Here is a 25,178-nt window from a genome sequence, read left to right on the forward strand (position 1 = left end):
AGTTGGATCTGGGAGGGTCGATCAGAGAGGAATGAGGTCGGCCAGGCCAGGGCCTGATCGGTTATACCCAGGTTATCACAGAGACAATTGAGCAGAATGGCATGGTTAACCATGTCAAAGGCAGAAGAGCGATCGAGTAAGATGAGGAGAGAGAGGAGATTATAATCAAGGTTAGAGAGTAGGTCTTTGCGGATATTCAGGAGAACGGTCCCCATGCTTCTGACTGCTCTGAAGCCAGACTGATGGTCGTGGAGACAACCAACCGATTCAGTGTGAAGATTAAACTTGGAGATGGTAAGCTTTTCTAGGAGTTTGCCAAGGAAAGGAATGATGGAGATTGGGTAATAGTTAGTTGGGCAGGAGGGGTCGGCTGAGGGTTTCTTGAGAAGAGGGTGCCCAAGGGAGTGGTTCAGGGTGAAGAGAAGGCTCCAGGGGTGAAGGAGTGGTTGCAGAAGTCAGTCAGGGCAGGAGCAAGGGCAAGGGCGTCAATGCGGTCCTTGATGGTTTTGGAAGAACAGGGAAGAATCTGTTTTGACGAGACTTTCATAGATCGGACCTTGTCAGGGGAGAACAGAGGAAAGGAATAGAAAGAGGGGTGAGAGATTGTCGCAACGGGGCGGGGGGACAGAGGTAGAGGGTGGAGTAGAGGGAGGAGGAGAAGGAGAGGACGAGAGGGTGGACAGGATGTACTGGGATTTAGAGATGAAATGAGAAGTCTATACAGCTAAATTGTGTTTCAAAGCACATCAAGACAAGGGGGGCATGAGACCAGGGGAGAGGGAGAGGAGGGGAAGTGCAGGAAGGAAGTTGAAGGTAGGGAAACCAACAAAACGCTCTGACTAGGTTGTGAGGCGATTTAGAATGTGCAAGTTGCTGAAACATGAAATAGTGGAGAGGAGGAGAAAGGGAAGTGCATGGGGAGAAGGTGAGAGGTACAATAAATGCAAACAAGTAAAAACGTGCAGGAACAAGTAGGTACTCTGGTAAGAGTGACTGGAAAGGCCTCGCATCATAGAATGAGGGGCTACATCTGCCCTGTGCTAACACACGCTTGGCCGATATGACACCTAGCATTGACACTCTATTTAACACCTTACTGCGATCCCTTTTCTACTAGGCCAGAGCCCCAGAAGGCACTGTTTCACCATCGGCTGAATGCTTACCTTTGTCAACGGAAACATTTCCTCCCGTACTGTGCTCCAGAATATGTCCCACCCCCACCACATGTGCAAATAAGAACCTAGTGACCTCTTACACCTCCAACACTTCGGATCAGCTCCTGGGGTCATTTTGGCAACTATCACCAGGGATATGTATGCGCGTCTCACAATTTTACTACTCCCCCTGCCTTATGCTTGAATGCGTAACCCAACCTGCCGCAAGTGAGAAACATCTCTGCCATAAAGGGCATCCTATGCCCTGGATGTTTAGTAGCCTGCCACCAGATTCGAATAATTGTGCTTCCTGGGGTCATATGCAGCGTAAGCTCCCTGTCCTGCAGTCCAAGCAACTCCAGCAGTTCTCTTGGAGCGGATTCCACTTTAATCCAGTCAGTAATCGGTCCAAATGTGAAAGAATGAACCAGGCCACCATATGCTGAATCATGGAGGCCCAATAATAGGACCTAAAATCAGGTGCCTCAACGACCCCTTAGCTGTCAGGAATTGCAAAGTAGCCAATGCTATCCTTGGCAAACCCTCTTAGCAGAGTAGTCTGGACAATGTGCTGTGAAGCACCCGAAAGCAAGAGGCTGGTGTAGGCATCATCTGAAACCTTTACAGCAGCCTCGGCAACCGAATCATATTTACCAGTGCCACCCGAACCATTAACGAGATAGGGAACCTCTCCCAGAATTCTGCCAGTTTAGAGTAACCCCTCGACGCTCACACCAGAATAAATGCAACCCACTAGGGAAAAAGGCCCAGAACACCTCTTGCAAGGAGAACAAGTTTTATTTCCACAAAAAATAGACACGCCAGCAAAGAACTCTGCTGCCAGGGAGCGCTCAGGCAAAATCAGGATGAGCAACGCGTTAAAAGGGCACACAGTCCTCAGTGACGTAAGTTGCATAGATTACAAATTCGAATGGCTGGTTGGCGCGACCCTATAGATAAGCTACCTGCTCCATAAGGTATGCCAGGCCATTGGTCCCAGCCCCTTCTGTCTTCTTCCACTTGGGCTCCTACTGGTACATCATTGGGCGCAAAGCTAATTTTAATGGTCAATTTATAAGCAGAAAAACAATGCATTCTCGGTCGATCTGTACTATGAGTACCTGGTACTGCAGACATGGGCTTGGAGGATACTTTCAAGGTCACTATGATTTGCAACCCCAGCTCGATCCAAGACACGCCAGTGCCCTTCCAAAGCTCGCCACCCTGGTTTTTAGGTTTGTTACTTTGCCCCTCTCGGCACCTCGCAGCACAAATCAAATGACCTTGTGGTGGGGGCAGCCGTCCCTGCTTCCTGATCTTGTCTGATCGATTGGTGATCTAACAGTTTTATGGTCGGTGGTCTGGAAATGGCTGATGACTTGGAATGCTGGGGTCTTGTGGCAGGGGCATCTGAGCACTATTTTAATGCTGGCACTAGGAACGGTTAGAGGCTCGTGCCCTACTTCTCGTGGGATAACCTTTGGCAGAGCGCCCATGTTACAAATGATTGCTGCATGCACACGCTTATTTCCATGTTTGCGGCCAGAGCATACTGCCCTTGCTGCAGTGCAACATTAGGCCTCGATTTTCAATATGGCTTCTATTTCTAAGATGGTGTTTCACTCTGAATACATCTTATACCCACACATACACTAACTTGCCCATAGTGCGGCTTCTAACAACACCCACGACCCCCATGGCCTCCCCAAACATCTAAACCACACTTAAAGGCCTCTTCCTCACCCTGAGCCTCTTCGGAGCCTAGGAAAACCGCCCTTGCTTCCCAACACCAGAGCAGCTTGTCAAAAACCACCACTGCCTGTTCCACCTTCCTCTGATATCCCCATTCCCAATTGTCACTCACCATAATACCCAGGTTCCCCCTTCTGGAACATCAATCTTAAGGGGTGCGAGATCACTGACTTGGAAATATTTATCACTAGTCCATAGAGTCTCAAACATTCCTCCACTGTAACCATAGCCCGCTCCAAGTTTGCAGCCATATCTCGGACATACAAAAGCACATGGTCTGCATATAAGGAAATGCAGTGTGCAGTGCCTCACCCCCCCACCCTCTTCTCTGAAACCCCACTGCTTCATACCCATTACGATAGACCTGCACCAGTGGTTCAATAACCAATGCAGAAATCAGCTGGGACAATGGGCACCTCTGTCGTGTTCCCTGATGCACTCGCCAAGGACTTGAGATGGCTCCATTAACCCGCACCCTGGGCGTGGAGCCCTCCTACAAAAGCATAACCCAATCTAGAAACTGGTTCCACATGCCCATCTTTTTCCAGTACCGTCCATTGGAATTCCCGGTTAACTGAGTCGAAGGCCTTATAATAATCCAGGCTGACCACTGCCAATTTCTCAGTATAGTTTTATCCAGGATCAGGATTGGTCTTCTCAATTTATGCGTCATATTCAGTCTGGTCCATAACCGGGTTCAGTCAACCAGCCAAGATCTTGCACAGAATTTTAACATCCTCCTTTATCATGGACCGGGGTTTGTAGACACAATCCCTACTATCCTTGGACTCGTTGAGCATGCCATGCACCTTAGCCTCTAGGAAGACCTCCAATAGTTTAGGTAAACCTCTTCCGTGCATCCATTCACCCCAGGTGTATTCCCTGAGTGCAAGCTCTCTACAGCTTGTTCCATATCATGCACATCTCTGTTCTCCCCTAGTCGCTCCCTCTTTTCCTCTGTCAAACTATGAGGCTGCCAGCTCCACATCATACCCATCCAGCATACAGGCTGGCATAAAATTCTCAAAACACGACTGATACCTTCCCTATCCGTGACCAGATCGCCATTCCCATACATAACACCTTTGTACATGCATTACCTGCACTCCCTCCTAAACAACCAGGCCAAGAGCCTACCCGCCGTCTTGAGTGCTGTCTTGTAACATAGCGGGCATGATCATGGTAGTACAGTCCCTCCCTTGCCCCTTACAAATCACTTGCGACATCTGCCAATACATCCTGTGCAGCCTCCCCTCTGGCCAGTTCTTGTACTAGAGAAGCCACCTTACATCATCTTGTCAAATGTCCACTTGGGAATAGGTGGCCTGGAACCCCTTTGTGCAAGGCCCAGGAGTAGAGGTGCACGGTCCGAGAGTCCTATCCAGAAACTCGAGCTCCCCCACAAAGGCATAGTCTGCCATGCACCGGCAAGTAATAGGAGTAACTGCGCTCCTCGCCATGCTGCGTACGCCATACATTAGACATGGATTTTTTACATGCTCTTAGATGTTGTTTCCTTGGGTTGCACCTTCATGCTCTTAGTGTCCAGCACAGTGTCGAGCATACAGCTGAAAGCCCCAAGCCATAAAACCCAGTCCACTCAGTGCCTGATTATTAAGTCCTGCATTCTCTGAAAGAACGCAGCCGGTTCCACATTTGGAGCATATACACCCAGCAGAAGTAAAGAGCACCCCAGCAGATCTCCCGCTATGGCCACATACTTCCCCTCCGTCAACCAAAGAGTGCTTAATTCTCGGCCCTGAGGCCTCCCTAACTCATTTAAGGACCTCCCTGGTATAGGAAGAAAAGGTGGTCGCAATCACTCAGCCCCTCCATCTCAACCCCAACTTCCCCAGCCCATGAGCATCCAGGTGAGTCTCTTTGAACATAGCCAAATCCACTTTGTGTCTGACTAAATACAAATGAACCTTGCTCCGTTATACCACATTGTTAATTCCCCGCCCATTCCAACTAAGTACATTCAAAGCAGCCATGAGAAATCCACCATACACTAAGACTCACTTTCCCATACAAGCAAACACTGTTTAACTCGCCATATTCACAGAAGGAAAAAAAAAATCGACACAAACCCAATGAACACTCTTCCTCTCCATCCCCTATCCCGGTCCTCCAACTTTGGATGCAATCCAACCCCGATCCCAGAGGCATCAGCATGCCCATCCTGAGACCAACCACGAACAGAGAGAGATTCAACCCTGAGTACCCAAGCCTGGCCTCACCAAGGCCAACGGAACGGGCAAGAGGCAGAACGCAAGGGTAAGTCGCTCCCTGCTGCAATTCGAAAACCCTGGATACCACCCTCTCCTCCCTTCCCATGCAGAACAAAACACTGTAACCACCTCCCCATCCTGTGCTTGCTCAGGCCAGGTCCATTCTGTGGGAGGCCCAGGCAGTCCTGAGCCCGTACCCAGCAGCACCACCGACACTGGCAGCCAGGCACCCGCACATCACCGTAAGTAGCACAGGGGCACCTCCTTAGCCCTCCTAAGCGCTCCAGGCTCTCGTGGTCACTCCGCCACTCCTTCTGCGTCGCTCACGCGGCTCCTTTCCCGTAGGCTCTCACTGCCGTCCATGCATCCAGTCTACCACAGGTCGCCTCTTTTAGCACCCGGGTCCTGCGGTGGGCCCTCCATGCCTGTCACTCTGCCATGGAAAAGTGAGGACATTACAGGATGTCTGGGGTTATTTCGGATGGCAGCGCAGAGTTCAATGATGCACAGCCATTTTAATCGGGCTCTCGAGCGTCCCCCCTTCGGCGCAATAACTTTAAAGATTATTTTTACAAAGGTGTAGATGAAGGAAACAGGGTAGCCTGATTATTTGCCTTTGGAGAATCCCAATCCTTGCCAAGGAACTCTATTATTCATGATTTATCTGGTAAGACCTGTTTATTGAAATTGGGATGCTCGTGGATGTCGAGATTGTAGATTTTTCACATGCCCTTCAATTCTCATGGGACAAGCCATGGCTCCCCCATATACGATGTCCTTTCTGGTTTATCTTTTTGTGCTTCCTCCTTGAAGGGTGGGACTCCTTTTAGCCCCTTTTTCTCCACCCCTCTCCATCCTTGGCACTAGACAGTTGCAATGTCACATTGGCCGCAAAACAAATGCCTTTTAAAATGGAATCCGTGTAAATTGACCCACCCCCAGCTTTCCAACAACTCAAAAATAGGGCGTGCTCTTAATAAGATGGTACAGAAGTCCACCCCACTTTCTTCGCATTTGTAAAATGCTACAGAACTGGGCATGCAATTGCTGAACCAGCAGAGGAGGGAAGGAAGGGATATTTTAGAACAAGAAGCTTGATTTATGGAAAAACACAATCGCCTATGTATCACTGCATTCTGTTAGGTTTTCGCTCTCTGTAACCCTGAGCAAAGCCTCCTACCTGTACCCAAGACACTTTCTTGCAACAGCGCCTCGATGCCCCTGGGCTGCAGTGTGCTTTACAAATTCAAATAAATAAATAAAGGTCTTGATCTGTTTCCTGAAGGAGCAAAGGATGTGATCCTTCCTGAGGTCTAGAGGACGGATACTTCAGCGCTTGGTGGTCTGGGATTAGGTGCACCTACTCGATCACTTGAGCTAAGCCGGCTGTCTGCTGGTCTGGCACCGATGTGTCTTGTCCAGACAAGAATCAACCATACAATGACCCGAGTCAAAATAAGCAATCAAGTGATGCATGGCTTGATGGGTAACTAATGACTTTGTGGAAGTATGGGGGCCTATGTATCATGATAGGTATTTTCCTAACAGTTCTGCTGGCTTCGAACCTTAGCACTTACAGGTGATGCAAGCGACCGCGACTTAATCAACTTTCAGGATGGTGTGTGGTTCTTCAGATTTCTAGTTGGCTCCACAGAAATTCAGAATGTTCCAATACCGAGGGCTGGCAGCCAAGAGGGTAGTGATAACGCAGTTCAAAATGTCAAAGGTCATGAGCATAGGATTTCACTTTAGAAGCACAGTACAATGAGCTGCACATTTGGAAAATGTTTGGGCTGTGAAAGAAGTCCATTTTAGTGGAAGCAAGACACCGCGTTTGTGCAGGAGCACTGATACGTCCAGCTATTGCATAGCAGCTGACCACGGGTTCTAGTCTATGCAACGACCTTTCCCTTCTGGCAGATCCTATCACTTTCTCCATAGACTCCTTTGGTCCTACATTGACATTCCATGCATTAAGGAACGTTCTAGGGAGTATCGCATCGCCCACCAGCTCGGCAAATCGCTTAGAAAAGAACACTAGCAAAGATTATATAAACTGTCATGGCTGCATGGTCCCACTCTGGCACACCTAGTGATGGAACACCTGCATCGTTTAACACGAGACTAGGGCCTTCGGTTGCACCGCGAGAGTCCTTGCGTCGGACTGGCAGCTCTCAAATGCCTCCACCTCAGGATAATCGCAAACTAGCTCAGAACTCCGGCATAATGCCTCCACCCATGGCCAAGGTTCCCTGAGCAGGCATCACAAATCACAACCTCCACACGAGAATCGTGATTCAAGCCATGTTAGGATAACACAATATATCTGTACTAATTCTCCCTCTTTCCAAATATCTGTGTTTTGGGTTCGGGAAAGCATTAGTTTAGCATATTTCTCCATGCAAGCCAAGTAAGCACGCTGCCTTTATTGACCATTCCTGGTTCCTTCTCGCTTGATTTCCCATCGGTGTCTTCACTTCCGTTTACAGCTCACCCGACTTTTCCTAGATTTCATATATTTTTAGCTCATTTGAAAATATGCAGATTTTATGACAAGATGCTGGGCAGTACCCACTCAATACTTTGGACACATGCTGAGTCTCCTGGTTGACCACTAAATGGGTCCCTGACGGAGACCTAGATAATGAAGCAAATCGCAAATTGTGGCATGCTGCATAACTGGTATAATGAGGTTCTACCCTAACTTCATATAATGTACAGATTAACCAGTTATACTTATTACTAGCACTTGCCCTTGAGTTTTCAATTCCACAAATATCTGTGCAAGTATCTGTCCAAAGATTTGGATTTATTGTAGTCCAATACCATTTTTGCTAGCCGCTGAATAGTGAGCATGTCTCCTCCCCCCTCCCATACTTTTTCTCCTCCCGCCCCCCCTTCAAGCACTATCTGAAATGTCGTCGGGCCTAGTACGATAGTCGCTTGTTTTGTTCCTCTCCCTCCTTCTCATCCCTTCTCCCTATCCTCTTGTAAAATTCTGGCTCAACCAGAAATGTCGTCAGGCATACAGTACGGTAGTCACCTGTCTGTTACCCATTCCTTCCTATCTGTGTCTTTGCACTTGTTTTATCTGAAATGTTGCCCGGCCAATTACGATAGTTAATTTCACATTCTTGTTGTTCATGGCCTGTAAGAATGTAATTGTATTTTTCCCTTGTTTCCTCCCTTGCCTTGAAGCACTTTGAAACACAATGTGTACAGGCGCTATATAAATAAACTATCATATCATTCACTATGATACCATTATTTGTAGACATGGTATGCTGCTATTCACTTATTTGGGCATCCTGATTCTTGCAGGATTAGGTACAATAACCGAGCCAACCCATAGAAATCTTGCCACCAGATTTGAAACACTAACGTCTTATAGGTGAGTGCGGGGGCTTTATGGTTCGTAGCAAATTAGAGGGCACACGTAAATAACAAGCCTAATAGGAGGTACAATGGCATTTTGCAGCCAATTACAGTTTGTGAGATTAGAGTCAAATTTTAAATTAACTATACTAAATTTGATCCTAATCTCACAAACTGTAATTGCGCAGTGTGGTTGTGAAACTTCTCGAATTTCAAATAATTACCGAAGTAATCGGCATCATCGTGTCTCAGTGAGGTTCAGCGGGTTCACAGAAGCTATGCATGACTAGGACCATGCGTGTAGTTTCTTGGTGTTAGAATCCCCTGATCCCAGAGATTTGCTTTTGGCAAAGTAGCTTTGCCCCCCTTACAGCATAGTCCGTTCTCCATTGTCTGAGTTAAGCTGCGGTACTCAAGCATGTCATCTCTGTGGTGCTACATGTCTCTGCTTCTCCAATGTGCCACCATGTAATGGTGTTTCAGGGTATGTGTGTGAGACCCTGTTCCTTGGGGAACCTCTTTGAGGGCCACCCTCATTTTATACAATGGGTTAAACCCCTGTATCTCGTGGTTCCCGATCATTTCTGGAGATTGCATTGTTCAGTAGAATTTTGTATCACTTACAAGCAGTGGATTGTCATTGCAGGGCAGAATACTAGAGCTGAGTAAGGAGGAAGAAAAACCATAACTCTGTAACACATCGATTCTACATTCACAATTCCTGCAAATGTCAAGACATGTTATTCAAACACGTTAGTTCACCCCTGACTCACAGGCTGAGGCTTGAACCCATTAGAAGGTACTGTAAACTCTACTTTCCTTTCTCATTAACTGTGAGGGACAGCAACCAATAACAATGACACTTTCCCAAATAAACTGCTATTCAGAGGCACATCTGCTGTCACCCCAGGGCAAGATGTGAGTCTGATAGCACTTGTGAATACATATTTCCCTTCACTAATGCACCAACGTCATCACTAACGAGCCGCAATTACTCTCCAATGGCTGTTAACTAGTAGCCCAAAGCCATTAGGGCTATATATATATATATTTCATGAACGTGGGAGGAGGAACATATACAAGGACAAGCGACAAGCGGCGCTACTACAGGTTAGGGCAGCACACTCTGGACCTGATTTACAAAAACGTTCTTTAATGGTAAAACCCAATTGAAACATGCTTTGTATATCAGGCTCTCTGTCTACCTAGGGTAAACGCCATGTGAACTACTTCTCTCCACACATTTACATTCCAAACATGTTTATATAAAAATAGAAAAACAGAAATACTACTTGCCATATTCTGCATTCATTTTTTCTGTAATACCATCTGCCTGGCATGAAACTACTGCCTAAACAATACAGACCATTGAGAATGCCACACGCTCCTTACAACATGTGGTACTCCTGCTGGAAATACCGCCATACCCCAATTAAGTGCTTAATGACATTTTTGGCAGCCAAGTGGAGGGGTGAGCAAGGCCATTCCATCACTAATCTCTTAAAAGGTTCAGCTGGATGCACAAAGGACTTCTGAGGACATGCACATTCGGGCGTCGCTCCCCCTTGTGTGCAATTGCGCAAACCAGGAGTGGCAAGGGGCATTTCCATGCATTTCAAATGGGCCTACTATATCGCAGACCACATGGGATATGGAGTCTATAAAATAGGAAAATATCCCAGTGCTAGGATTTAAACGGGCACAGGGGATGTGTAAAGCATAAAAGGGCTGTTTGTGACTTTTCTCAGCATTGCTTTTTCAACAAACCATTAGCAGTATGAACAGCTGCTATTTTGGTTCTATGTCTATCTCAGAGATAAAAATGCATGATACATTCTGTTTGTCAGGCCAGCATGGTGCAGTGTTTCTCTAAACCCCACACCCGTATTAATTTCATTGACTCCTCACTCTCCTTCTCTCCTCACACAAGATCTGGCCAAGATGGCCCACTTTCAGCTGCATCTCCTCAGAGGCATTCTCCCTTTCCCCACCTTCCCCCAGAAACTCAATGTCTCCAGAGTTCTGGTTCTCTCCAGGATGGGCTACTGCAATAGCCTCTTCCTCAATCTGCCAAACTCTTCCCTTTGCCCCTTTAATCCAGAGCAGGACTGCAAGACTTATCCTTGGCACCAAGCCCAGGGACTGCATCTCTCCAGCCCTCAAATCTCTTCACTGGCACCTGGTTGCTGCCCAGATAAAGTTCAAGACCCTCTGCATCACCCACAAGGCTTTCTGGGGCCTGGGATCCCGCTACATGCAACTCTCTCTCCCTAAATACCTGCCTGTTATAGCTCTTCGGTCTTCTAGCTCGTACTCTCTGCAGATCAGATGTTTTTCCAAGCAGAGAGGTGGGGTTACATCTCTCTCCTCTGCAGGCACCTCCCTCCGGAATGCCCCTCTCAAAATTGAACCGGATCTCCAGTTCTGGAAGTTCAAGACCTTTCTCTTCTTCCTTCCCCCTCCTCTTCTGATGCTAATGACCCTGGCTTTCCTAGACTGGCTGCCTAGTTCCCTCAGAGTCTTGCAGGGTACCCGGCCCCCCAGCCCAGTCTACCCCTGCACTTGGTCGGAGTTGACCCTCCCACCCCCTTCCAACCTGCACTTGCACTCACTGGCCCCTTCCCTGCACTAGCCTGGTTGGGCCTATTCCCTTGAAACCCATCCAGCCCCTTAGTGGGCCCCCCTCCCCCTGCACTCTCTGCTTTCCCCCGGCTCTGTCCATCTGGCCTCCTTTGGTCCCTCTGGCCTCCTCTGGCACTCACCATCTCAAGGGACCTTCCACCTGACCTGCACCCCCCCCCTCCCGTACACGTCTCGTTACTGCACTTGCACGATCTGAATGTCACAAGGCCTAGTAAGATTACTTATTTACCGCCTTGTTCCGCCGCCCCCCCTTGTCTTGTTGCACCTCGAAACACTTGTGTATAGGTGCATTATAAACCAATAAATACATTATTTATTCCAGGTGGGTTGCCAACGCAATATTTGTGCTGCCGCATGGCCCCATGAAATGTGCAGATCACATTTGTGAATGAGGTGACTGGTGCATTTCAGAGAATCCGATGTCTAAAAAAACCTGCATTCTCTCTGCTCTTTCTGGGTCCCCAGTTCTTTATGAATCAGCGCCTTGTGTATTTGGCATTGCTAGGTTCCGTTTCCAATCCTGTGAACTTCTCCTCATTTGCCACCTATCTTCTGTGACTTAATAATGCTTGTAAGGTGTCCCTTACAACAATCAATGACATTGGCACGGGGGCAGGGGGCAGAGTCTTTCGTTTGCCCTAGTAAATTCCTCCCCTGCTTTCACACCCCTGTATGTATACAACATGTCCAGGGAACGTGTGGCAACTCAAATGGTGCCTGTATACTTTTATGGAAGACTTTCTGAGGGAAGGGTTGGCAAAGTAATTAACTTTCTAGTCCTTGAACAGCCACTTTTGTTTTTTAAACGCTAGGTCAGCGGTCGTCTGGGGTGGACTGGGAACCGAAAGAGGCACTGGAAATAATGTTCAAAGAGGCCCTAAATAACACATTTTCAGCAAGCCAAACCTTTTTCCTATGAGAAAAATCTGGAACTCAAATAGGTTACTTCACAAGAGGATAAAAGATGAATTACGGGTACGATCCTTGGATTAGAAGGCGCTATGTAGTAATATGAAATAATCTGCTATGGGGGGCAGCGATTACCAAATGACCCACAAGGCCACCCGTATGGCCTCAGAGGTAATTCAAGAAATAACAACACATTAGGTCTAATGGTGTCAGCGCTCTCCTTATCCAATAGCTGTGCTGATTCAAATTGTTTACAGCATAGAATCAATATTCCATTGTGTAAAGAGTCCTTTGATGTTTTGATTAGTACAACGTGTTTCAACCTCCACTTGGTCGTCTTCAAGGCTGTTATTGGGCAAGCATTTAAACAGAAAGTTAGATAGAACATTCGAATCATTGCCAAGGTATAATTAACATAAATTTAAACATTAATAACACAAATTAAAGTTACATACCCATTGAAGTCAAATGGAGGAGGGATGTAGGGAAGCAGGAAAAAGAAACAAAGCAAAGGCATTGTTCACTGTGATGTGGATAGTTGCAACTCCATGCATTAATGTTTGTAAAGTAGAATGCCAATGGGACTTTGTTTTTGGCAACCAGATTTAGCTTAGCAATTAGCTTACATGCATGCATGGCTAAAAATTAAACACATTTTTGGAATATTGATTCTATACTATAAACAATTTTTAAATCTGCAGAGCTATTGGATGGGGAGAGCGGTGACACCATAAGACCTAATGTGTTGATGTTCTTGATTTACTTCACAAGAGGCGCAGGGGGGCAGAGGCCTACCAGAAAATCTCCAGAATTCCCTATAAACTAGTTTACCCCTGGTGGTCACTGAACTGGCTAGAAGCAGCTCGACTCCAGTGGAGTAACTTTGTTGAAAATGTTGGCGGCAACATCTAAAGGAAAGGGGCCCCTGTCACATGTGGGGGACAAAATGGTGTGCCACACAAGTGGGGGGTGACAAACACCCATGTCCACCCCCTAAAATGATGCTGCCGCTCGACTCCCCCAGCTACAAGGCACTTTGCTGCGCTTGGGCCTTTTTTTTCAAGAGCTGCAACATCATTTCCAGCCGGTATGGTCCACTCTCCCACGCTAGCACTAATATCAATATCATGGTGGCACAGGCAGAGTGGGAAAGGTGGAAAGCCAGACTGCAAAGAAAAAGCCTGAAGATTAGCTTCTTTTTCTTATTAAGGCGAGGGGGCACCACACACGGATATCTGGAGAGGGAAGACCAGCTCAGAAGGTGCAACAAGGGGCAGAGGGGAAGCAGCAAGCAGCCACATACCTTGCATGCTGATAGGCCAGTAAGGCCCTACCCTGTAGTGATCTGTTCATTTTATTTCTTTTTGAGGTACTTCAATGGGGCCAGTAGGTTGGTAGTAGGCGATAGGGTGTACTTTGAGCAGTTATATGGAGGATTGACGATTACATTTTTTCGAATATCAACTTCACTGATTTTATTTTTGCCAATTATGCCTTTTTATATACTGCAAACAGTGTGGGGGCACCCCTCGTACCGCCTTTGACACCCCCTAGACTCTCCCATTGAAAACCTTACCCCAACTTACTATATGCCTGTTTGCGGCAAAGAAATCGGCAAAACCGAATTTGGCAAAGTTGCCATTCGGCAAATGTGAGCTAGACCCTTTGAACGCACCTCACCTTGAGCATCCATCATACATAGGGATGAAGTCTACTTCACCACAGGACCAGTGGTCTTAGCTTTTAGATTGCCTGTCTTGTGGTTAGATGAGATTAGATGCATCTGGGAGTTGATTGATTCATTGAATTTCACTGCACAGCGATCCAGGGAGGTCAGACAACTGGGCATTGTGAGTTAAGACACACAGTAAAAAAGAATGAGAAAATGTAGAAAACACAAAATCCCAGACTTAAAAATTCAGAATAAACAAAATAGTAGAGTTTTCAAATATCCTTCCAGAGGCTGGATGAAGCAGGAACACTCATAAATCGGACAATATTATGTGGTTGTGGTAAGGTGAGTGTAAAGAAGGTACCAGGGTTTACCGCCATTTTGCGAATAAATTGGCTGAAAAACGTCCAGCTAGGGTAGTGGTTAGCTGGACCATCATATATTGAAAAGACCAATTACTTAACTATTAATTTTTTTAAACCATTGCTGTTAAAATGTTGGATTTTATTTGACATGATCTCTAGCAATGACATCTTGGCAGTGAACGGAGAATAGCAAACGGGCATTTGGCTGGTCTTGGAAGTAACACCGCACAGAGCAACAGAGGTTTGAATCCCGGACTTGTGCTTCGAAACAATTACCTACATTTTAATCATTTGCCAGCAACCTTTCATTCACGATGGGTGCATTCTTGCTTTTCATCTTCAAGATGTCCACCTCGGACTACTTGTTCAAGAGCTACTAATAAAATGGAGATTGTGGGAAGCCATCATTTGGCTGATTTCCACCTTCTGTGACTAAAAGGGCTGCATAACCCTTTCTAATGTTCCAATTATTCTTTGCTAAGCAGAACTACGCTCTGATCCCCCATCACAGCCGCCTCCTGGTTAACTGTCCACATTTTTATTGTTCGGTGCTATTTTAATTCTCCTTGAAGTTTTGGAATGCGGGCCCTTTGTCTTGATCTCGGACCAACTATTTGACATAAATGTTGAAAGATTATTAAACTGACACCATGATCTCGTTCATCGTAGAGTCTGCATCGCCATTCTGGGAGCCAGTGAGCTTGTCTAGCTAGCAGCTATTTCCAAGTATAGCGGCCACACACCAGCTGTGCACATAACGTATTGGTTGGCGTGTGAAGTGCACATATGGCCTTTTCATTCATGGTGTCTAATAGCTCCACTAGGCGATACTTTGTTTGAGGAAGCCCATTGATGTTCTTTATTAAAGTTCATTCCCACCATGTGGGAAGCATCGCAGTCTTATTTTCATCCAACTCTTCATCACATCCAACTCTTATCCAATGAGGTTGAAGATGCCCGTTGCGCTCCCACTTGTAGTTGGCACCACCTCGGTAGAGGCATTTATCATTCATGCTTTGTTGTAATTGAGGAAGCTGCCTTTGTCTAGATATCTATCAAAATGTCATGGTCACCACTGTACATAACACTTGCTTCTAGGATATCCGATACATATTTAAGATTAAACTTTTCTTATTTATTCGAAAATCAGTAAATAATAGGTCTTAACAAAATCTAAAGTAATCATTTTACCAAGCTCTGAGAAAGGCTGAGATAGCTGCACTAGCATTTGGGTCTCAGCAGTGAGTCATGAAATTACTGATGTATCATATAGGTACAATTGTAGATATATTTCAAATTCGCTTTTGCACTAGTACCAGTGTTTTCCTGGAAATCCAAATGTGTGGTGCCTGAAATATATGTGCCATCCTGATGTCTAGGGTTGTTGTCACACTCCTAAAGCTTGTCAGAGATGCTAGTTGCAGTTTGTCTCTTCTCCACATCATTATACAGTTACACATTTTGTGATATTTACATGCCATCCGCTGGCCATTTAAAAGCTTGTCTATATTTCAGCCTCTTAATTAGGCCCGGGATCCTTTGCAGCAAGAGAGCGAGCAGTTTGGATTGACTTATCTAAATGCCACACACCCTAAAACTTTGTCCTTTTGCCTTGGTTTACCAATGTCAAAAGTACATCATCAACCAAAAGATACATCTCATACGCTTCCCCTTCTGCCGCAAAGCTTCTGTTTCCCATCATCTATTATCTGAGCGAAAATGCTCCCTCCAACGAGCAGCGATGATGGTCATCGAAAGCCCTGTCTAATGAACCCAAAATTTTAGATCCCTTTTAAATAATCCACTGATCAGTTTAATCTTGGATTGTGGTGATCAATAGGCTGTCTTCAGTAGCTCAACATATCTAGGGCTAAACCAGAATGTTCCCGATACAATGTAACTCCTGACGGATTTGTGGCATCCATTTTCTACTTCCTTGGCAAGATAGACTCCTGTTTCTCCCTCTATCCTGCATTGACTATATGCATGTTTGTGTTAATATCATCAAAGGTTTCTACTGAAAATAAACTTAGATGATCATGATGTAGTAATGTCAGAGTAGGCAATCTAATCAATTCGCAGGTGCTAGCGTCAACAGCTGTTAGTCTGCATATAGCCAAGGGACCATTAAGTATGAGGGGATGTTGCAAAAGCAGCGTTTGTCTTGGCCACCCATTGCTGGTTGGAGCATCTGCCACATTCACTGAGTGTGAGGGAAACGCTGGGGCTACGGGCAGTGCTTGTGATGTCTCTAGCTCCGATTTTCGCCTGCAGGACTGGACAAAAGTGTTCAACGTCACATCACTCTCTTTATGCGCTTTCAGACACGTATCCTATCTATCTGCAACTCCTGCTGCCATTTGTTGAATGCTTTGGGGCAGGTGTTCACAAATGAGCGCAAATGGAAAAAGCAGATACTACCATTGGGAATTGGACCTACATTTTTACTCCTTAAAAAAAAAAAAAAAAAAAAAAATGTATTCCTAAATTTAAAAAAATGGGGCATAAAATGTGCCCACTTCAAAACCTTATCTGAAGCACTGGACCCCAGTAAGAAACGGCGCAGTCTTGTCAGAGGCCTGGTTCTAGGCATTGGTTACAGTGGGGATTTTGAGAGCTCTTTAGTCTCTATGCTCTGTAATTCGTTGGCAATGAAAGCTATTCTGCCAGCGTGTATTATAGCTTTCCCTATTTGTATTGTTTAGTTTACCTTGGGTTGAGTCCTAGGGTGACCAGACGTCCCGGTTTTGACTGACCATTCCAGAATTTGACCCTCTTCGCCCCGTCATGAGTTTTTTAAAAAAAAATTTAAAACCCTGCCCTGGTTTTTGGTAAAGGGAGGGTGAGCACCATTACAAACCCAGATAACTGCATGGCATTATTTTATGTTCACAAATGCAACGAAATAAATGTCATATTAGGATCGGAATTTTGCAATATAACGTAAGAGATGTCTATGGACTCGAACCTGCAACCTTGGAGATACCAGCCTCATGCATAAACTGATCACGCCACAGAGATATCTTTGCACATTAGCACATGGAAAGGCCTCTAATACCAATCGGAGCAAAGTCTCCTTCAGAATTAACATGATCTATTTAGATTAAAAATTGCACCATTTTTATACAGGAGAAGTGCTGAAAATACTGTGGGATCCCGATTTCGGGGACGACAGGGTTTATTGGTGGGTGCTGTTTTTAGTCCTTCTATGCTGTGGACGGTCTTGGTTTCTATTTCGAAAATCTGGTTACCCTATTGAGTCGTCTTCCTTCTAATCAACTATGCAAGCCTAAATGCCTTGGGACTATCATACATTAATGCTCTAGTGTTTCCTCTGTAGCTAAATAGCTTTGACATTTGGGGCCTGATTCACACCGCGTTTTTCAATGGGATTGCACCATTACAAAACACGTCTGTGAATCGGGCCCTTTGGGTCTGCACGAAAAATCTTCTTCCAAATTCCCACCACAGCCTTCTGACTAGTCGCCTGGGATCTTTTTTTGTTCCGGACATGAAGCTGTTTTCCACATTTGGTTTTAGATGGTATGATCATTTGACTGTACAGTAAGCCTCTAAAGAATAGCTTCCTTTTGCTGTCATGCAGTCGGGTGTTTTGGCCCGATTGCTTCCTCGTCCTTCTCAGCACCGTACCCTATGATCTTGGCTGCTAGACTTTGCCTGCGTACTGTGGCTACTACTCTGTTGCCTTCTGACTTACACAGCCATCTAATCCGCGAGCCTCACAACACTGGTTCCATCTTCCCATGCCATCATGTCTTCCCCTCCTTCCCTGTCATTCTGTAGGCCTTTTAGCATAGCTCCCTTTATCTCCCCACTCAGACCCTTTTGGTCTACTTCAAAATCGTCCAACAATATCCCCGACTCTCCTTCTTTTGACCCTCCTGATGACTAGAATGCCTCACTCCACCTTCTCATCCGCTCACAAGTGTTTCCAGCCACGCTCCAGATTGGTCTGGATGTCAGTGCTATTTAAGTGCGGAAAACTCCAATAGGTCTATGTTTTTAATGTTGAAGCATGTTAATTGGTGGCTTTTTTTCTGTGTGGCAGGGTTATCATTTGAATGGGCAGATGCATGGATGGATATATTTGTGGGTGGGTTTTGAATGGGCAGATGCATGGATGGATATATTTGTGGGTGGATTTTGAATGGGCAGATGCATGGATGGATGGATATATTTGTGGGTGGGTTTTGAATGGGCAGATGCATGGATGGATATATTTGTGGGTGGATTTTGAATGGGCAGATGCATGGATGGATATATTTGTGGGTGGGTTTTGAATGGGCAGATGCATGGATGGATATATTTGTGGGTGGGTTTTGAATGGGCAGATGCATGGATGGATATATTTGTGGGGGGGTTTTGAATGGGCAGATGCATGGATGGATATATTTGTGGGTGGATTTTGAATGGGCAGATGCATGGATGGATGGATATATTTGTGGGTGGGTTTTGAATGGGCAGATGCATGGATGGATATATTTGTGGGTGGGTTTTGAATGGGCAGATGCATGGATGGATATATTTGTGGGTGGGTTTTGAATGGGCAGATGCATGGATGGATATATTTGTGGGTGGATTTTGAATGGGCAGATGCATGGATGGATATATTTGTGGGTGGATTTTGAATGGGCAGATGCATGGATGGATGGATATATTTGTGGGTGGGTTTTGAATGGGCAGATGCGTGGATGGATATATTTGTGGGTGGGTTTTGAATGGGCAGATGCATGGATGGATATATTTGTGGGTGGATTTTGAATGGGCAGATGCATGGATGGATATATTTGTGGGTGGATTTTGAATGCGCAGATGCATGGATGGATATATTTGTGGGTGGGTTTTGAATGGGCAGATGCATGGATGGATAAATTTGTGGGTGGGTTTTGAATGGGCAGATGCATGGATGGATATATTTGTGGGTGGGTTTTGAATGGGCAGTTGCATGGATGGATAGATTTGGGGGTGGATGAATGTATGTACTTGTTCTTCACATTGCTTTCTTTTATTTCTATGTGTAGTACACTTCAGCGAATGCGCACGTGATAATCCAGCGATGCTCTTTTATGTTATTTTAATACCAAGCAATCAAACTATTGTATGCAATTATTCCACCAGTAAAGTATGGTATAACATTCAATAGACCTGCGACTATTCACGTCTTCACCAAACATGAATAAGAAATCCTGCAGCAATGCTTTTCAAAGCTTAAGTAAACACTCCATTTACTAAAAAAAAGTAATTATAATGTCTTCAAGTTTCTAATGCGCTCAACCTCCTATTATCGTGGTGGCGTGGATGTTATAAATGGTCTGTAATACAGAACAAACTGTCAAAGAATGTGCGTGTGTTAATAAAATTTATTGATTCACGTGTGAATCTTATGAGCCTAAAATACACTGAGCCAAAGTACAATGAGTCTAAGCCAAGGTATAATGAACTGACATGTGTTTCGAGAACTGCTTCTCCTCATCAGGGCTCTGGGTATGCATATGATATAGATCAACATAAACAATCATAACAATATTTCTTGGGAGTGATTTTATTACTGTGAGCAATTTCTACACCATAAATATCTGCCAGTCAGTTTACAAAATATGTAGGGAGATGCCATGTTAAGGCATCAAGAGTCGGAGTTTCTTCAGATTAGTGGGTAGCTTCTGAAGATTAGTATGATGTGTATTTGCTAAAGTGGTGAGCGCTAATTTTCATTCACGTGTTTCTTGTTCAAAAACGGATCCATAAGGCGCTTATCATTCGTGTTTCACTTGTTATCGAAGTAGATCCATGAAACGCAGTTCAGTGCGTGAAAGTATATGTCCACAGTACAGGGTCCGTGGCCCGAAGGCCTGATGACGTTTAGCTATCCGATGGGCATTCCGGTTTCCCTCAGTCAATTCCCCTTTATGCCCCATTTACTGTTCCTAGGGATGCATTAGATATGCTGGAGAGCCAAAGGCCTCCTCGCCAGACCTAGACATGTGTTCTGGGTTTAAGGTGTCACTCAGTGTCCCAATCAGAGGTCGGTACCAAATGAAGACGGTGCATTGATGTGAATGGGAGTGGAAAGGACGCCTTGCTTCAGTGCCAGAGTCCAGGCAGAATGCATACTCTTTGGACCCCAGCATCCTTTCTCAGTCAAACTGGGCGATTAGCTATGAGACTGGCATGCAATCGTTCTGGGGGGTCGTAACGTCCGCAAGCGAGCAGCTCTGCATTTCTGCAGAGAGAGCAGCTTTGAGATTGCAGAGGCAATGTCAACAATGACCATCACGGGATCAAGGGTGGCATTTCTAGCCTGCTGATGCCAAGATTTTCATGAAAATATGAGATAATGCCATGCCATCTTTCATGAGCCTAAAGCAAGAAGGATTATTAAATAATGCTCTGTCCAGGGCTGCAGCCTATCCTTTCCAAAGATGGATTTCCTCGGCCGACAGTCCCTCTTAAAAGGGGACTTGCTGCTATATGTATTCATTAGGAATCATTCAAGCTAAAAGCGATGAAATTGTACAGTACTAAGGCACAGGTATGTTTTTTTTTTCATCTGCAGAAAGATTCCGTTTTCAAATTTGCCATTTTTTCAATAAAATAATCGAATGAAAAAGAGAATATGAGAAAAATAAGCTAAAGGAAAGTGGAGTATAAGTTTCTCTATGGATAAAAAATAAATACTGCCGGCTTACTTGGTGCTGAACTATGAATATTGTCCTGGAAAAGCGTGCATACCCCAGGGGCAATGCGCAAAGGCAGCTTGTCTACTGGTGTCCCGCACGTGGGTGCAAATCCTGCTACGTGATTTGCAGGATTTGCACTGACATTGTTTTATTCAAATCAAAGGTGACTAAAAACCTTTTCTTGCTGTTTGGGGTCATAGTACACATTCTTGCGCTGATGTATCGCTATTTTGTAAAGGCATTTGCAACAGGGCAAAAGTTTACTTGACAAAAATGGCTTTTGCAGCAGTTGGGTGGTGCAAATGTCAGCGCCAAAATGCTTGCACGTGTGAAAAATTGCCCTGAAATGGAGAAATTAAGTCAACTGCCCCCCACTACAGTCTGAGGCTCATGTATTCAAATCCTCTCTGAATAGTTCCTATGCTATTCAGAAAGAGGCACCATGTCCTACAAGTGGGCTGCTGCTGCTCTCTCTCTATCTTTTTCCTTTTATTTTCTACTTTTCTGCTTTCTGGTTCCAAGAATTCCTTTGTGTCTGGCAGACTTTTTTTTCTCTCTTTTTCTCTTTCTCTCTCTCTCTCTCTTTCTCTCTCTTTCTCTCTCTTTCTCTCTCTTTCTCTCTATCGCTCTCTCTCTCAACTCTCTCCCCCTCAACTCTGTATTTCTCTAGCCACTATCTCTAGCAACTCTCCCTCTGTGTGTGTGTGTCTCTCTCTCTCTCCCTCCCTCTCTCTTTCTCTCTCTAGCAACTCTCTCACTCGCAAATGTCTAACTCAAGTGCTTAGTTGACTAGTCCCATCTTCCTTTGTCAGTTCATGTTAGGGGAGTTTTCCTAAAGTCCTACTGGTAGTAAGACTTTAGTAAGCTGTCCCAGTGGTTTGCAGATCTCCAACTCTTAGTATCAGTCTGTACTAAATCAGGACCTTGGTAGAGTGGCAGAGCAGTCAGGCTTATCTCAAGAGGAAGATGTGAGCTGTAAGTAAGTACACTGAACCTTAGTTAGATTTGCACACTAAAGAAACTCTTACATGTATAATGTATATAAAATTATATAAACACCAGAATCACTTTAAATACTTTAGATGTTTACACTAGAACACTTTGGAATACTTGTGAATACTAAAGGCAGTTGGTAGAGGGTTTAAAGTCTTGACAAGCAGCAGAATACAAAGGGTTCCAGAGGATTTCTTCCAGTCTCTAGTGTTATAGAAGCAGCAAGTTAACTAACAAGGGAGACCTATAAAAGGACTCGATGAAGGGACACAAGCAGCAGCTTGAGTCGGAGGTAAGAGGGGGTGACCCTGGACACCACTAGGTGCACTCCAACGCTCGGGAGTGACTTCTTGGAATCAGGTAAGCAATACCTTTTTTCCTCACCGCACCTTAGGTTAGAAGAAAATGTTTGTGCTAGATGCTCTGCATTGTTGCAGCTTTGGACCAACCTCTGGATTCCTTGGTCTGATGATTGAAGGTACGACAATGGCCAGGTTCTCTCAGCAGCAGTCTCCAGGGAGGACCTCAGGCACGACTTTCAGCAACTTCTTGGTTCACTCTGCGGTTTTGCCACCCTTTTTGCAGCTCTAACAACGGACACAGATCGTCCAGTCAATCCTTTTTACTTCCTGCGGTCCCACACGCTGATGAGGGGATCTGGCAAGTTGGATCCGATTTCTCTAGTGTCCTTATGGGTTCAGCAAAGATTTGGATGGATTCGGCCTAGATGATGCACTCGAAATGGGCAGCAGGTCTCCTGGACCTCGGAAGATACCTCAATTCATATTTAGTCTTGTGACTGGTTGTTCCCACCAGCCAAAGGGAAGGAGTCGCCCTCTTCGGAGCTCCTATGCCGCAAACGAACACAGTCAGGACAGCAGTGATCACTTCATGGTGTTGAAAAGGATCTGAAGGCATCTTTGGTTGTCTTCTTCAGTTCCTTCAGCTTCCAGTGGTCGACTTGCCTTTCACTCCAGAAGCCTCACTTTTTATACAGTTCCAGCACACGCTCCGCTGCAGTTTCTTTCAGCATTTTACAGAAAGGGACATTTGGCCCGCCAAAGACAAAATACACACACTGACCTCCCCCTTCGTCTCCAGAATGGTGCTACTTATGCGCCCCTATTGTGTACTACCAGGATTATGGATATAGCCTCTGGTATAAAAATGGCACATAGTTGGTAGAACACATTCACTGCAACCAGCCATAACTAGGAGATTGTCTATGTGACTAAAAAGTGACAGGAGTAGAGGGAAGGGGGGGATACTAGGTATCCCTTTGGCACTCCATTGAAGGTGGCATGTGTCAATCTCTCAGACTATTGCGTTTCGGGAGAGATGCAAAGTATCTCTCTATCCTTAAGAATAGTAGTTACTTGAGGATATATACAAATAATCTCAAAACAGGACCCTAAGAGTCTCCAGCAACACTGCCTACAGGGAGCTGTGTGCTGCAGTAGTCCCAACACAGATGTCTTTAAGAGCTATGGACGAGACAGACTCCATAGTACAGGTAGAATACAGAGAGTAGAGTTCCAAAAGACAGAGCCCCCAAGAATGAATGAGTGGAAAAAGGCTCCACTCATTCAGGGTTGAAAGAAAAAAGGTCCAGAAGTCCAGAAAAAAGTGCCGGGGGTCTCACTATCACTAGGAGAGTTTCCCAGGCTCTTTATCAGCTTTCTCTGCATGGGGTTCTTTTGGTCTCTCCTCAGCCCCTTATTGTGCAGGCACTTTGGCGGTCTTGAGTCATCAGGGTAATCTGGTCTTTCACTGGTCTTAGTGCAGGGAGATCTCTGGCCCGTACCCAACTGTGCTTCATCCAATTTATCAAGCTTCTTATGGTTCCCAACTCATCAGGTATGTTAGGTGTATTCTCAGGGATGTCATGCTTTTTGTCATCCACAATTTATCAGGGTTATCAGGCTTCTTGTTCCTGGACTATGTCACACTTTGCTCACACCCTCATGAACTGGATCATCGCTTGTTTTCTCTCTGCGAATGACATCCCTGTTCTTCAAATGGATGTAAATACAAATTCATTTTAGCCTCAACTCCTCAGATATATTAGGCTTCTTCTTAGGGATCTCAGGCTTTGTGTCAGCCACACACTGAGTAGTGTCAGGCTCCTTCTCAGCCACAAATCATCAGCTATCTCCAGCTTCTTCTCAGGGATGTCAGTCCTCCTATCACCATCACCTCAGTAGTGGTGTCTGGCTTTTTCCCATTATCTGGCCTCTTGTCAGCTGTGACTTACCAGAGATGTCATCCTTCTCCCCAACTTCGGTTTTTCAGATATATAAGGCTTCTTATCCTTGTATAGATGCCAGATGGTCAGCTGTTGTCTGGCAACTTGTTATCCACACTTTTCATCAATGTCGGGCTTCAAACCTTTGGGATATTAGCTGTCTGTTTAGCCTCAGCTCATTATGGATGTTAGGCATATTATCAGCCTTAGCTCATTAGGAATGTAGGTTTCTTCTCTGGCATATCAGGCTTTTTGTCAGCCACAACTCATCAGGGTTCTTAGCCTGAGCTCATCCAACTTCTCTTCAGGGCTCTCGTGCTACTTGTCAGCTCCACTTATCGAGGATGTCTGCTGTCTTCTCATAGTCAAGCTGTTGGGATGTTAGGCTTCTCCTCAGATGGCAAGCTTCCTGTCAGCCTCAACTCATCAGGTATGCCAAGCTTCTCAGTCTCAACATTGCAGAGTAGCAGGTTTCTCAATGTCAAATCGCCTGCTGCCTTGTCAGAGAGATCCAACTTCTTTCATCAGGGACAAAATTCTTTTTTTCTCAAGGATATCGCACTTCTTATCAGCCTCCAGCCGCAGAGGCTGTATGGCTTGGCAAAAGCTTTTCTTCACTCATGTGGTTCTAGGCTCCGAGTCAGATTTGGGTTTTAAGACAACTCTGACCTTGATCTCCACTCTATCTGGATCCCCACAGCAATGTATGCAATCTGTTTCTTCAGGATTCTTAAAGCCCATAGTGCTCCTCCCTAAAATCTTGTCATGGTAATTCATTCCCACTTTAAAATAGTAGGTATTTCTGAGGGGAGTGGGGGATTCTCTCCTGGTCCATTGCTGCCCCCCCCCCGCCTCATCTAGGAAGTAAAAAAAGATGGGGTGTGCCATCTTGAGTTCTTTCCTGGCAGCCACCTAGCTCCTCTTCACCTTAGATCCTGCGCTGACTTCCTCAGTGCCTTTGTGCCAAATAAGCAGCTCTTTGCTTTCTTCGTGACAGGAAGGTCACCACCGCTGACTCATGTCCCTCTCATATGAGTGTGAGCAATGGTGAGCATTCGATCGTCTCACAGCTGGGCAGGTCTTTCAGCACAGAATATCACTCTGTAGTATTCCTTCAGACCACCAATAGGCATTGAGCCGC

At 45.4% G+C, this 25,178-nt stretch overlaps 1 protein-coding gene across 1 annotated transcript in view; it reads left to right on the forward strand.

The window, feature by feature from the left end:
- LOC138471995 (prostaglandin G/H synthase 1-like) overlaps positions 1-25,178 on the forward strand; it is a 633,283-nt gene that overhangs the window by 161,635 nt on the left and 446,470 nt on the right. The gene's annotated exons all lie outside the window — the stretch shown is intronic.

Source organism: Ambystoma mexicanum, chromosome 8, assembly GCF_040938575.1.
Source record: "Ambystoma mexicanum isolate Mex_15411 chromosome 8, UKY_AmexF1_1, whole genome shotgun sequence".
NCBI lineage: Eukaryota > Metazoa > Chordata > Amphibia > Caudata > Ambystomatidae > Ambystoma > Ambystoma mexicanum.